The sequence below is a fragment of the Oreochromis niloticus genome, linkage group LG1 (assembly GCF_001858045.2).
Source record: "Oreochromis niloticus isolate F11D_XX linkage group LG1, O_niloticus_UMD_NMBU, whole genome shotgun sequence".
NCBI classification, from domain to species: domain Eukaryota; kingdom Metazoa; phylum Chordata; class Actinopteri; order Cichliformes; family Cichlidae; genus Oreochromis; species Oreochromis niloticus.
Window position 1 is genome coordinate 25,658,468 of NC_031965.2, and position 13,761 is coordinate 25,672,228.

Here is a 13,761-nt window from a genome sequence, read left to right on the forward strand (position 1 = left end):
GCTCAAAATCAGCAAGAATAGGACTTTTCCCTTTAAGTGGTTAAAAATCTGAAGTCTGAAAATCACATCATTTAAAAAATAAAAAGCCCACGGAGACAGCGGTGCTAGTCGGGTGTTTAAAAACAGACTGCTACCGTACGGCATGCTCCTCTGGTGATGCATACCTTTGTCGGCGGTCCTGTAAAAATAGCTGTATTTAACATAATGCTGAAGTATGCCTCTGTTTTAACACAAACCCTCAATTTTAACACAAACTCTGTCCAAAGTTCATGCCAGCAGAGGTTTATATGTAACAGCTTCTCCCTCTAGTTCTGCTGACTTAGGACTGTGGAACCTGCGCCAATCGTAACTGTGTGTTCATGCGCAGTGATTCATGGTAGGAAATTCTTTGTTGCTGCAAATAAGCTGCTGTATCCGTCAGTTCCAGTCAGGAATATGAGCATTGCTGGAAAACATTGTAGTTGAGTGGCAAACACTAAACCTGAAGAATCCCCCCCCCTTTACAAAAGCAGACGTGTCAGCTTGCACTGAATACATTAAACTGTGTATAATGTGCACAGTAGCATTACTGCCTTGTTCAAGGGGCATACTGTATCAAACGAGGCTAAGTTCGCATTGCTGCATTAATACAGTGCAATGTATAGAATGACACTGTAGTTCTTCAGCTCAGTGTCACACAGTGTTCTCTAATCGTTATCTTTTTAATTGTGGTTCTCAGCTGAAGGACACTTTGCGTCATATCATGACATTTTAAGTTTTTAGCTTTCATTTTATGCCTTTTTTAAAAGAAAATTTAATTTTGTCCACCGTGAAGAAATCACTTTTATCCTCTTTCAACTCTTGGTGCTCATTTTAAACTTGTTGAAATAGTGAGGTCTGTACATTTTGTAATCCTGTGAAGCAGAAGCTCAGGCTTCAGACTCGTCTAAATGCTTTATTTTTCTTCTCCTCTCTTTGCAGCATGGTATATAGAGGTGATAGACTTATTAAGTTTACTTATTAACTTAAGTATATCACCTCGGGACCTATTCATGCAGGCCTAGAGACCAGTCAGTGACTCCCTGCTAACCGCCGCTCATTAGGGAAGATTGTGAATTCCCTAAGTAATTGGCAAGTGATTGCTGGCACCCTTTTGCAACCAGTTTCATCCAGTGACAAACCAATACTGGTCTCCAGCCCTGTGTGTCTGGAGTTTTAGGAGTAAATTTCAATTTGATTGCCAGCAACCAATTTCAACTAATCAGGGAATAAACATTTCTTCCTTGCGTCCGGAGGTTGGTGGGGCGGTTACAGACTAGCCTGTGTGACTGAGACATCAGACATCAGAATGCAGGCCCAAAGGAGGATGGCCTTAATCGAGCTAAAATAGCTCGTTTTAGACAGTGAATAAACTCTGGGGCTCTACAAAAGCCCAGTACAAGATAAATGAAGATTATTTTTAAGTGAATTAATCAAACCTGCTCTATTAGAGTCCAGAATTTAAAAATATGATTGAATGTGGGCTTAAGTGATTGAGAACTTGCTTTAACTAGCTGAAAGTCGTTCGCTGAATCCCACTCATGACTTTTTATATATTTATCTTAAAATTTTATAGGTGAAAATAAATTGAGACCAACCTGCCAAGCTAATTAATTACAGCCATCAATAATGGATTTACTGTAAATCTTCCACAGTTGTCACAGAGGCCTCAGGTAGCTAAAGGAGAGCCAGTAATCAGCAGATTGGTGGTTCAGTCCCTGTCTGCACCAGCTGCCGTGTCGAAGTGTCACTGAGAACTCCAAACTTCCCCCATGTATCGGTCTGTGTCACAGACAATCAATGTATGAATGTGTGAGTGTGGATTGCAGCGTGAAGCTCTTTGAGTGGTGCAAAAGTCTAGACAAGCACTATTGTGATGCCAGTCCATTTACCGTTTATCAGTGTAAACTGACTCTGTGTGTGTGAGAAGGGTGAACTGTGCAGGCTGAGCAATAATGAGAAATACAGAGAGAATTGTTCTTATCACAATTTAGTGGTAATTTGTAATACTTTCAGCAGTCAGTGTTTCCTTTATCCTGTAAATTTGCAGGCTGAGCTTTGAAACATTCTCACAAAGATGTGTGTGTGTGTGTGTGTGTGTGTGTGTGTGTGTGTGTGTGTGTGTGTGTTGTCCTGACTCGGGCCATATTTCACTTTCCCTCCAACAAGCCATATGGGAGAGTATTCATTTCCCTCGGCCTCTAACACCCTCCATTTCTCTCCTTCTCCTTCATTTCTTTTCCCCTCAGGATTATTTGCTCTTTGTGATTCTGCGTTCTCACTCTTATCTGTCCGTGCACATGCTTTCTTTCTCGTGCCATTTGTTTTAGTTTTTTATTTATTTAGTTTGTTTGTTCTTTTGAAGTATGCCAGAATTTCAGTAAGTCACCCTGGGAGTCAATTAGACAGCACGATACAATATTTCAAGCGTGCAGAGACCCACCATAAGCAGGCTTGTGACCCACTTTGGGGCCTTAACCCAGAGCTTTGGAAACCACAGTAACAAAATACCCCGAGCTCTTGAGCCAGCAGGCATTGTGCCTTTTTTTTTTCTGTCTCTCTGTGTGTTTCTGCCTTAAAAGGTTGGTTTGATTTATCTGTGCTTTCAGCTCGGTGGGGGTGGAGCAGACGTGATTATGTCAGACCCCATCAAGAGTGGCTAAGAATAGCTGAAGCCATCTTACACCTTAGCTTAGGTTTAAAATGGATTGTTTAATGCCATCTCGCTCGCATGTTATGAAGCTCTGGAGTGTAACGTCATGTTTGAGACGAGGCCAAATGTGCTGTTAGAGCTGCAGGTAGCTGCCTGGTGCCAAGCTCTGGGAAGCGGTTTGAATACTTGTTTTTCGGGTGGTGTCCTCGTTGAAGCTGCATCTGCGTCGTCCTCTTTCCATGGATACGTGGACTGTTTCCTTCCAGCAGCATCCACCTTTTGTCTGTCAGCTTTGTTTGTTCCTGATACACACGTCTCACCTGTCAGCTATTAACGACACGGCAGATGCGGAGTGAGTGACGTTCGCGAGGGCCAGAGTTCACTGTCCCACCCTGCCAGTGAATGATTCACTCATGGGCACAAGGATCTGCGGCCGTAAAGAGCTGGCAGCGACGTCTGCATGCACAGATACTGTCAGCTGACTGATTAAAATGTATGAGCACAGCAAAATGGAATTATAGTTTCAAAACTCAAATGGAAGGATTGAGATAAATTGTGGCACCCGAGAATTTTTTTTTCTGGCTTTCTATTGTTGGCAGATCACTGAGGTCTCACACAGCAGCACACTAGAAACGAAATTAAACTTGTTATTCTTCTGCTGTTGGATCCTGGTCTTGAAAGTAAAATGTCTGTACGCTCGCTGGCACTGAATTATTTAACTTGTAGCTGAACCTAGACTGTCGACTCTTCCCGTGTAGATGCAGTACTGTTTTCTCCCACATCTTCGTTCATTCTTGCTAGAAAGGAGCACAGCAAACAACATTACGTGGCTAAATCCAGAATCCTGCCACAGTCTTCAACCTTCCAGGGTCCTGAATAAAAGCTGGGCTAATTCATGTCATAATGAATCGATATATTTGCCACCATACGGCAATCTCTGCTGTGTAAACATGACTGGTTCATATGTTTTTCAGTTTGGATCATCAGTGCGGGTCACGGTAAAGTGTCTGGCTATGCAGATTGAAGTATTTTGCATATACAACCTACGTGCTCCAGTGAAGTGCTTCACAAGTCAACAGCGACCACAGTGATGATTGTATGTGCAGATCAAATGCCGATTGGTTGAAAAGTGGGTTTGCACAGGAAAGAGAACGATAGCAGAGTTCACCATGAAGAGGAAGAGGCGCGAAAAATTCATCAAAGATAAAAACGGGGAGCAAAAGGCAGCATGAGGAGCTCAGTTCTCTCACTTCAGTACAAAGAAGTTTTTTGTCTGTTATGACTTTGGGCAGGAACTGAAAATACGGACCAACAACAGCACAAACATAAAAGGGAAGCCTTTTAAAAAGCCTGCAGGTTGTTTTTTAAATGCATTGCCTCCTGGTGAAACGAACAATAACAAACAACATGTTAGATGATGGTCTGCAAAGCTGCGTGTGGGCTCTGCTTCGAACCGATGCACAACCTCGCTGGCCTATTTAGGTCAAAGAGATGGGACAATTGACAACTCTGCAGTTAAGTAGGACTGCTGACTTCCTATGAGCCTGGCTGCAAGCGTGGCCTCGTCAGAGCTCCCAAAGTTTCGTCTAGTCATTAAAGGTGATCGAGCCTTTGCAGGTTGTGCTCCGCGATGGTGAAACTCTCAGATGGGCAAACTCTGTAGCCTGTTTTACATTTCTTCTTAAAACAGATTTTTATTGTGTTTCTTTTCATGACATCTAATGTTTTTATCTACCTCTTGGTATTGTGTGTGCTGGTTAGTAATTGCTGTTTTTAATTCCCTTTTAATATATTCCATTTTTCAAACTTTTTTTGTAGCATTTTAGCTTTGTTTGGAAAAGTGCTATATGAATACAAATAAAGGAAAGGTAAAATGTGATGTAATGGGTGTGATCGGCTTGTTTGGTGTGGTTTTTTCTGCTTCCAGCATTTTTCCAATCAACTGGAAGAGAGCGGATCAATCCAAAGAAGTAAACTCCACTGCCAGCTAGTATTTTTGGGTCCAAAATTGCAGAGCAGCACAGGCACACCACGCACACACATAAATGCCGGCTAAGGCATCGACTGTTTGCGTAGGCGACTTTGTAGGATCTATAGAGCCAACACGGAAGAATAAATGAAGCTTGACAGGATTCTTTGACTTCTATTTTATAATGTCTTTGCTGATGATCAGTTGATGGTGAGGTGGTTTTAGGGTTGTTGAGCAAAGCTTTGATTAGTTTTGTTGGTCATGCTGGGAGTTATTGTCATAACCCCGTCGCTGTTATAAATGAGACTTTTGAAATGTAATCTCTTTACGAGTTGTGAAACTTTCTGGAGGTTTGGTTGTATTGTTAGATAGTTTACATTTCAAATATCAATTTATATGATCTTTAAAAAAGAAAACTCAGCTCAAGGGCAGTATTAAGCTGTTTAACCTATTTACACACATAAGAAGTCCTCGGGCAAATTTTCATCATAACTGAACCAAAGTGTGAACAATACATTCTCAAAGCAGAACAACCCCCAAAACCTCCATAGCAGGTCATATAAACGGTTTGATAAATGTCTGTAATAAGTCACAGTCCGGTTACTAAAACTATAGCTCATCAGTCAAAATGAGACACATAAATGTCCTCGGGGAGAGCCGCACGATGAGAGCAGCAATTTGTTTAAAAGAAGGGGAAAAAAAAGTTTGTGTGTGCCAGAAAAAGCTACAGAACAAGAGCTGGGTGTGTAATTAGCCTTCATTAAAGGCCTTACATCTGTTCCCCTTCTGTAACTCCAGCCTGTTGAACTTGTCGGTAAAGTTTTACGGTAACACAAGCCGGAGCTGGTGTCACCATCCTGCCGCGTTTAGGACTCGCACAGAAACGTGACACGCACACATCAAAGAGGGCACATCAGGGCTACATGTGTCAGTGACACAGAAAGAAGAAGAAGAAGGAGAAGGAGAAGAAGAAGACTCACATTATCCACGAAAACTAGAACAGACACAAGGAACAGGGCGGCATGATTACACACTTTACAAGGAAGTTTCACCAACAATTTCATTTTACATTAACTATACCGAGGGTTTTACTGGTTAATGGCACAGATTTATAAACTCACCAGTTACTTTTTTCAACAGTTACACCTGTTTGAGTACCTATTAATGGAAGTAAATCACAGGGCAGCAATTTGGGTCAACACAACCTCCTGAGGTTCAGACCGAGCATCAAAATTGGGAATAAGTGTGATTTAAGTGACTTTGAGCATGGTGTGGCTGTTGGTGGAAGATGGGCAAGTCTGAGTATTTTACTGGCATTTTCTCACAAAATCATCTATTAGATGAACTATAGCAGTTTACTGGGTCAAAATGCTTTATTGATGTCAGAGTAAAAGGGCAAGACTGCTTTGAGGTGATAGAAAGGTGACAGTAAATCAGATAACCACTCATTACTAACAGACAACATGTCAAACCTTGAAGCAGATGGCCTACAACCACAGAAGACCACACCAGGTTTCAGGAGACTGAGGCTACAGATGATGTGCAGCCCACAAATCTGCAGGAATAGTGTGAGGCTGTCACGTCAATATGGGCTAAAATCTCAGAGGACTCTTTCCAGCACCAAGTTGAATCACGAAGAGTTTAGCATCACAGATGAGCGGAAGATGGTACAGATTCAAGTTGTGTTAATAGACAAAAATCATACATCCAATAAGAGCTTTTAAGTCTTCTGCCTAAAAGGAGCATCTTAACTTCAATTAATACATCAATGTAAGAGAAAACCTGCTTTAAAAAGCTGATCACTGAATATAGGAAGTAATAGAACATACAGAGGGCAAAGAGTAATGTGCACACTTCTATGCTCGAAGTAGATGTGGCAGCATAGCCTTACAGAGGGAACTGATGTTGATTTACTTTGTCCTCAGCATGCACACTGAACAACATACACACACTCTTTATGTGCCGCTGTTTCTAACATCCATATGTAAGCCACATCCACAAAAGCACACCTTTCCCTTCTGACTTTAAGTGCAAACTTTTCTCCTTGTATGGCAAAGGAAATATTTATAGACTTAAAGCTCCTTCTTGTTCCCTTACACACACATACACTCCTATGGTATGAGGTAACATGCGATTTCAGTTGCTATCAGCACCGTAAAACACAGATTGCCCGAACATACTTTGAGGATCTTACTGTAAATTCATCCAAAATTACTTTGAGAGTAAAATTCTGCATTTTGTGTTGCAATATATCTTTAAAAAACACGCCAGGGACTGCAGTTTTCACTGATTTCTCATAATGAACATGGTAATGAAGGGCAGATTTGCTTAACGCAGTCAGAAACCCTTTTTGGTGGCAGTAATCACAGACCTCCACTGGTGGTAGAGTAGGAACAATCAATTACTGTTAGAAGGGAGAAGAAGAAGGAGGAGGAGGAGGGGTCATAAAAGACAGCATGGAGGAAGAGGGGGGAGGTGAATGGAAAGAAAGGAGAGGAAACAAGTAGTTGATGAAAGAGTTACTACAAGTGAACTGGAGATTTTAACATCCCCACCCGCTGCACCCAAACCACCCTGACCTACTTTCCCCCCCCCTCTGCTGAAACACACTCGGATGATTCAGCACTTCACTCCATCTCCTCCCCGCCTCATCTTTCACCCTCACGCTTGACATTTCTCTCCTTCTCCCTCTCGCTTTGTCTTTGTTTTGGGTTTTTTTTCCTTTTTTGCTTCCTGTCTTTCGGTGTCTCCAGCAGCGCCTTCCCTCTTTTCTGAAAATTGAACCTGAACTTGCCCATTATCGGGAGTCATTTGTTTCAACTCCTACCAACTAACAGCGGGGGGAATAAGCAGCTTTCACAACGCTGGATAATCACTGCCGCCATGTAGAAATGTGACATTTTGAAAAGATTTCATGGCTTGGAAGAGAACATTTTGTTTTCAGAATGGTAATTGTGTGTGTCTGTGTTTTATTTATTTAATTTTGGCATTTTGCCTCTATTGTACAGCACAGAGAGAGCAAGGCAGAGGCAGGAGGGTGCTGAGAGAAGGGAGCAAAGGAACACCAGAGAGGACTCAAACCCGGGGCACGTGTTCTACACGTCGAGCCACCTGATTTTCTGTTTCTGGCCGCGTAATGTCATAAAGTCGGGGTTGTTATAACTTGAGTGCTACTCGGTCAGCAGATAAAGGATAGATGGTGCAGGGATATAAACCACATGGTTGTACAGGATGCAGCGGTTTGTTTGCATCCCCAGCCTTTTGTTTTTCAGCCCCAGCTGCTTCTGTCAGTGTGAATCAGCTCTCCAGCTTTCTTTTATGTCTTCTTTCTCACCTTATCTCGCTCTCACTTTTTTATCTCACTCTTTTCATGTCCCGCTGTTATCCTGGACAGACGCACACAAGGTCCAGTCTCTGACCCCTCAAACAGAGTATAAAAAGACTCTGTGTGTGTGTGTGTGTGTGTGTGTGTGTGTGTGTGTGTGTCTTAAAAGATAAAAGGTACAACAGTAGATTTAAAGGACACCTAAAGTCAAAGAAAGTTGTCAAAGGACTCTTTGCAGTCCTGTTAAAACTAACGCCTGAATTATGCATAAGCAGGAAATCTAATTTATTTATTTATTTTTTAATTATTATTTTTTTAAATTTAGTTGTAATGTATGATGTTACCAGAAACTCCTTTTAAACCTACATTGTGACCTTCCACCCAATCTCATGCACACAGTCCACATCGGGTCGAGGCAGCCCGTCACAAGTTGAATGGCGTGGAAGGATGCAGTGAACAGTTAAGAGGGGTTTCCAGTTATGTTGGAAGTCAGGACGTAGATTTTGTAGAAGTGGAAATCAAGGTTCAGCACACCCTTACTGCTTCCGTAGGAACTAAAAGGCCAAGGAGCCTTGTTGCTGGCATTCAAGTATATTTTAACACAATGCCACAGTCTTCCAAGGAAATTCACCCTAACATCAGACTGTGTTCTACACAGTGGTGCCACATCTCAGAGTCCACAGGCCTCGGTTAGCACGTTAAATGTTGGCCATACAATTTTAAAAAAATACTTCTTCAACCGTATCGCCACGTGTCCAGAAGCTAAAGCTTGCCCAGAAATGGATCATGGACCAGGACAGTGATAACAGCACAGCAGTGACTCTAAAGAATCAAGATGTTACAATGGCCCAGCTGAACTGCAGAGCTCTACGATGTGTCTGGACCTTAAAAGAGCTGGATGTAAATGAATGCCCGCAAACCCACAGAGAACTGAAGCAACACCATTAAGAAGACATTTCAGCCCAGACACAGACACTGAGTGGACAGTTGCTTTTCCTAGTGTTTCACAAACTGGCCTCACTGGTTATTTTTTCGCTAAATGTTCTCTTCCCGAGCGAGCTTCACGTGCCTCCTTTTTGAAATCCTCCTCCAGAGCCACCTCCTGTATAAGCTTTTAGTCATAGATGGATAGATAATGACTCTTTCAGTATATTGATTTCCATTACTACCTCTGGCAACAGAGGTATGCAGCATACCTCAGAGACGCCTTGATCAGGTTTATTAAATATTTGATTATTGTCTGAGGTGCTAGCAGTCTATCACATACGGCACAGAAAATCAATGAATCCTAGAAGCGGTGGCTAGGAAATGTTTGGCACATGCATTTTCACAATAAGTGTGACTATCAAATTGTTTCAGCTTTAGTGAAGAAAGACTTCACTTGTTTGGCACGGTCGGCAGGAGTTTCTTACTTTCTCTCCAGGGTTTGTTGAGCTGCAGCTGTGGTAAATCGCAGCAGCAGGAAGCTTAAATGCTTAAAACTCGATTTTTTCCCTCGGGCAAAGATGTTCCACATGGTGGACATTTTCTCAGCACTGGAAGTGTGGTGGTAATTTGTTTTCTAATAAATGACAAACAGCGGGTGGTGCACAATTTTGTGCCTTTCCAGTAAACACTCTTTTGTTAGAGCAACAGGTTTTCAGTAGACCGTGTGCGTATGAGCTCTTTTAATCCTTTCCTAGATGCTGTGGCTTTAATGTGCTGAGTTTTTACCTGTTCTGTAATTTGCTTCTGGACAGCAGAAGTGACCTGCCATGGCTGCTGCTAAAAACTGAGGAGCTGATGAGAATTCTTTAGATTTTTTTTTTCTTTTTGTGTGTTTGTGTGAATGTGCATCTTTCCTTGCGCGCGCGTGTGCGTGTGTGCGTGTGTGCGTGTGTGCGTGTGTGCGTGTGTGCGTGTGTGTGTGTGTGTGTGTGTAGGATGCAGATGGGGTTTTGGGAAGGAAGCCAGCAAACACAATTGGTCCATTGAGCCGTCTTACACCCCCTGAGTCTCTCTCATTCTCTCTCATATGTAGACACACACAACCGTGCGCACACACACCCTGGTGAGACTTGTCACAGTTTGCACTGAGCAGTCTGAATTCTGAGCCGACTGAAGTCAAAAAGGCTTCAGGGTTGTCTTGTGGTTTTTACAGAGAACACTGCTGGTTTTTTTGTTTATTTGTTGTTGTTTTTTTAACATAGTATTCTGTCCTCCCTCTCTCTCTCTCTCTCTCTCCTACAGAGCATTTTTTTTATTCAGGCAACAAAAGTTATGACATTATTACAGTTGCAACAAAATGGGCTCACCCTGCGTTTGAAGTTAAGCAATCATTTCCTAGAGCCATGAATCAGCAGGGGTCTGTGTGTGTGTGTGTGTGTGTGTGTGTGTGTGTGTGTGTGTGAGAGACACTTGTGATCCTTGTGTGTTGTTTTGGATAACTTTTTCCCTCAGTCATGCCTTATTAAACATCAGGCAGTCGGGCAGAGGGGAAGCAGAAGTACTTTTTTGGGGAATGAATTCAAGCTTCTCTGTGTTGGAGAACTGATTGAAAGTTTGGGTATATTCATACATCAGAAAACAAGTTTATTGATTTGCTTGGGGGCAGCACGGTGGCACGGTGGTTAGCTGTTGCCTCACAGCAAGAATGTCCTGAGTTCAATTCCACCATCAGGCCAGCAGGGTCTTTCTGTGTGGAGTTTGCATGTACTCTCTGTGTTTGCATGGGTTCTCCCCGGGTACTCCGGCTTCCTCCCACAGTCCAAAGACATGCACTTTGTGGGGATAGGATAATTGAAAAAAAAAGAGTAAATTGCGAATGGTTGTCTGTCCCTGTGTGTTAGCCCTGCGACAGACTGGCGACCTGTCCGCCTCTCGCCCTATGACAGCTGGGATAGGCTCCAGCACCCCCCACGACCCTGAAAAGGTTAAGCGGAAGCGAATGGATGGATGGATGATTTGCTTGGACTTGACAAGGCCGAGTCATGTGACAACACACAGTAGTACAATAATGGGTGAATTATTAACAGGAAAAAGAAACAAAGTAACCAACATGGCCAAGATTACATTGATTAATGAGGTTCTGAATGTTCAATTAATTGCCCGGCCCTACTTTTTTCCCCTGTTTTTTTTTTATGTGCTTTTGTAATCAATCAAAGTGTCTACATATTTATTATTCATTGCCTTATTTCCTTATCTTATTAACAGCCTTGGATAGGGTATAATGGTGCAGGAAGGTGGAGATAAAGTGGCTAACTGCTACCAGGTGTCAGACCAATAAACCGCATGAAATCCTGTGTAATTACATAGAATTATAGAAATAGATGAAATCAGAAGGTTTTGTGTGAGACTCCTTTAAGTAATAAATTGACACGATGTGAATTGTTCCAGTTTAGGCTAGCATGCCCCAAGTCTACTAGGACTATTTGTAGTGATTTAAGATCAGTTTGGGGTGATATTTGAAAAATATTAGATTTTTTTTTTCTTTTCTTAAAAAAAGTATACAGCACAAAACAGTATATTGTGAGTACTGTTGCAGTGGTAGATGGTTAACCTGAACTTGGGCAATGTTTCAAATAATGAGGCCAGTGTATTTACTGGCAGGATTATCTTTGATTTGTAAGAGTCATCCAATCAGAAGAAAGCTGGCTAGGAGCTTAACCGCTTGTTTTAGAGGATAAACTGAGGGGTTACACCAAGGCCAGGTGTGTGTGTGTGTGTGTATCAATAATAAAGAAGAATTATTTAGACCTGTGAATCATGCAGAACCTCTCTAGTATGGAGCTGGAAATGAGCATAACTGGCTCTCTTAAAGCAACTCCAGCAAGATTGTTTTGATAAAATCATTATTGTTCTAATCTGATTTTTGGATAGCAGACTATTTTCCTTTTAGCCTGACATCAGTAGAAAATTGGTCTGAGCACACACCTCCGCCTTGGGCCAACTTGCTCTCCATCAGTCACCCTGTGCAGCGTTATTCAGACAGCACAGTAGGTGAAGATCCGCTAATGCTGTGAGAGTAATCACTCTTAAATGACAGGACAGAGATCACACGGTCCACTCAGACTGGTGCGACTTAAAAGAGCTGGATAAACCTCCTGCTGACTGACTTTTGTATCCTTTTAGCCCTCTCTAATGTCTCTTGATTTGCAGTTTGCTCTCTTTGTTGCTCTTAAAAAGAGAGGATCAAGCATTTCTGCCAACAGTTGTGTGAGAGTTTAATCAGTGATGTGCAAATTGTTCTGCTGTGTTTCCCTTCAGCGCTATTTAGCACGAGCAGTTAGATAATTCAAAGCATTTAGTGCTCAAGCGGAGTCTCAAATTAGTTCCTGGAAAATTTGGTGTGATGAAGACACCGAAGATGATGAGGATGAGGCCTTTTTTTTCCCTTTGTGGTGCTGCAGCATCTTCAAGTGCAAACTAAAAGTAAAAATGTAGCACTAATGACTGAGGGGAACGAAAGGAGAAAGAGTAGAGCAAAAAGTGGGAGATGAGCTGAGGGCTTGTCGGTGGGGGGTGGTATATGTAGGGGAGAAATAAAAGGAGACCGGCAGAGATGACAGGGGAAGGTGCGGCATGACAAAGAGCTGCAGGGAGGCAGGTCGATGAGAACGGAGATGAGATGCATTAAAATAAAATGAAGTAAGGAGAAAAGGGAAAGAGGTGGTGTTCACAGGTGAGGAGTTCAGTCGTTTGCGTAATTTGACAGTTTGATTTCAAAGTTTGTTGCTGCAGAGGCACAAAAACCTGAGCCTCAAAATCGTTTTACTGGAAAGCTCTGTTGGGTGGCAAAACAAAACTGCCCGCAAATGCCAGAAGCTTCCATCTGCATCCTCCCTCCTTATCGAACCTCGCTCTCCCCCTGTGTTTGTAATGATATTCCAGCTATGGCTGTTTTTTGTAAGACTTGTTTTGAGCAACAAGCTACTTTCACTGCTTTCATCTTTGATGTTGAACTGCTGCCAGAAGACACTGTGTGTTAGCGTGCATGTGTGAGGGGCCTGAGGATGCAGAGTTGTGATTAAAGAGGAGGGAAGAAATGGGACTTGTTAAAGATTCTTTCTTTTCCTGGATAAACGACTTGCAGCTCGAGCTGGAGAGGGCAGCCTCGCTGCAGCGAGTCTGGGAATTTGGTTTTCATTGTCAATGTAACTCATAAGAGGCCCGTTATAGTTCTAACTTCGGAGTATGCTGTACTTTGCTTTAGTCAGAGCATCATCAGATGGTGGGTACGAGGCTGTGTGCCTGGAGGAGACTGCGTGGACTAATTTGTGGCATCTGTGGATGTCCATGTCTCTGTACTGCATGTAATCCCTGCCTTTATCATTCACTTCAGCACCAAAGGGAAACTCCAGACCTGAAAAATGAAGCCAACTCACGCATTTCCTGAAAGTATTACTTGTTCCAAAAGCATATCGACCCCTATAGATCACCATGTTAAAATGTATTGCATAAAACAGCATGGTGTGACAGAAAGGGAGGCAGATGATCGCTTCACACTTCATTTGGACTTTAGAGAAAGACATTTTAATTGTGGACAAGTTGACGAGTGTAACAGTGAAACTAAAAGGAAAAAATGTTATTAATGCAGATGAGGTGAAGAATAGAGTGCAGGCAGGGTGGAGTGGGTGGAGATGAGTGTCAGGGGTGATTTGTGACAGAAGGATATATGCAGGGGAGGGTAGTGAGACCTGCTATGGTTTGGAGACAGCAGCACTGACAAAAAGGCAGGAGGTGGAGCTGGAGGTAGCAGATTTGTGCCCAGGGTGGTATTAGAAATGAGTTTATCAGAGGGACAGTTTGGACATGTGC

At 42.5% G+C, this 13,761-nt stretch overlaps 1 protein-coding gene across 4 annotated transcripts in view; it reads left to right on the forward strand.

The window, feature by feature from the left end:
- galnt2 (UDP-N-acetyl-alpha-D-galactosamine:polypeptide N-acetylgalactosaminyltransferase 2) overlaps positions 1–13,761 on the forward strand; it is a 68,751-nt gene that overhangs the window by 16,048 nt on the left and 38,942 nt on the right. The window lies entirely within an intron of this gene.